This window comes from Apium graveolens, unplaced genomic scaffold (assembly GCF_009905375.1).
Source record: "Apium graveolens cultivar Ventura unplaced genomic scaffold, ASM990537v1 ctg7108, whole genome shotgun sequence".
In the NCBI taxonomy this organism is placed as follows: domain Eukaryota; kingdom Viridiplantae; phylum Streptophyta; class Magnoliopsida; order Apiales; family Apiaceae; genus Apium; species Apium graveolens.
In genome coordinates, this window is record NW_027420046.1 from 85,178 (window position 1) to 87,390 (window position 2,213).

The following is a 2,213-nucleotide window of genomic DNA, read 5'->3' on the forward strand; positions in this document are numbered from 1 at the left end:
ATATATATATATTAAATTTTATTTTTTACTATTATTTGTGTATTTGTGCATCTTGATCTTGACTACTTAATTTTTGTACATGTTTGTATTTGGTGTTTAGATTGGTTGTAATGATTTACTAAGTGTACTTGATCACCTTGTTTTAACGTTGACCAATTCATTTTCGTTCAAAAGGCATGCGACAAAAACAAAAATACTACATTTGTCATTAAAGCTCTTGCAAATCAGAAATATCCAATTGTCAAATTTATTGAGGACACACAACGAGATTTGTACATTACACTATCTAACCTCCTGATATTTCCCAATAAATTTGTAGATGAATTTTCTTTGTATAAATTGAATTTTTCCAAAAAGTTTGAGTGTAAGTTGGTTCAAATTGGATGAAGTGATATAGTGAAGACCAATGAACCTACATGTTACAGCCTTACAATGAGTTTTTAAGTTTATTAACGGTTAATAATGAAACCATTTTTTCATTACGGATCGGAAATGTCCAATATGATGTATAAAATATCTGCTTTAGCCAATATATTCAACTTTTGACCGGAAATTACGCGACTGTCTCTATGGAAGGATTCTAGAGTTGTGATACTTTGAGGAAGTCAACAAGTACTATACAATTCAATATTTCAGTTGTTGGTTATTTGTGTGTATACTGTAGATTTTCATCTAGTAAATGGTACAAATTCCTAAATATTCGAATTTTATTAGAATTATATGTGTTCATACGTCTTGACCTTGACGGCCTATTTTTTGCGGTTTCATATGACACAAGATAAAATATGAGTTGGTAAATTTTCATTGGCTTCTACTTATTAATTACAATGAACCCCCTGCATATACAAAAAAAAACTCCACAATAATGTGGGCATACATTACACATACCCTATTTATGCCCTTGTTCGAATTATATGTTCAATTTTTTAGTAATGATTCAGTAATTGTTGAATTTATGAGAATTTGATTATATGATATGGATTGGGGTGTAATACAGAGATGAGAAATACTGAAAAGGTGTACATATTTACTTAAGACTACTCTATCATAGACACATGAAAAAAGGTACACATCTACCTATGCCTATCCCATTGTAAACACAAGAAATAAAAAAGGATGATAATACCAATAAAACCAAATAAGAATTTTACTTGACAATCCAATACCATCACATCAGAGAAACATAAAGCGTGTGAGAGAGTCTCTATTAAACAAAGTTAAACCAACATAAAAACCCCAACCAAAATCAATTTTTTTAATGTTTAGGAACGAGGAACAAATTGAAAATCACAATCGTGATTTAAACTATATGACATGGATTGGGTTAATAAATGATGATTTATGTAATTTTAATTAGGTCATATAACAAGACATTGGTGCATTGATTTTATGATAATAGTTAAAATATAGAACAAAAGATCTATAGTTTGAGATGCTATATTATGGTAATTTTTTAGCTAACTAACTCTGGATAAGTTAACGACCAAAACAACAGATGCACACAACAAATATACAATCGTAGCTTCTGTATGAAGATCATTACTAACATCACAATTGTAAGAATTAGGACGTGGAGAGGAATTTAGGAGAACAAGAAATTAACAACCAGTAAGTGTATCAGATATTTTAATAAGTAAGACAAATTGATAACAGTTGAAGTCATGATGGAAGATGAGATTGTTGCAAATACCAAACCGAATTCACTTCAATTTTTCTTGGATTTCTCTGGGGTTGTGTTCAATATGTTTGGTCGGTTTCCTTTTCAGTCTGGGTTTCATTGGGACCTGACTACTGTTTGTCTTATGTAATCTGTTCCTTATTATTGAATTAAAAATTTTAGACACAAGAATTGCGTTGGCTGGTTTTTCGTGTAAAGAGGATGATAATTTTGGGTATAAGTTGTCTTCGTAAAAGATATCATTAAAAAGTGGCAATAATTATAGTAGTAGCTCGTCATACAATTGTGAATTGAAATATATCTTACCGTTTCCGTTGAGTAAATTTCAAATTTATAATTTTGGTACAATATAGTAAGATAAGTCATTTGACAACTATACTGCACAATTATTATTTTTAAATGAACAAGGTTCCTTTGTTCGCCACCAATTACTGTGAAAAGAATTGGATTTACTGCTTGCCTGCACCAAAAATTACTAAATGAACATACTAGTGAAGCATTGGACGATAGATTGGTCCAAGTGCCGAAGGATACT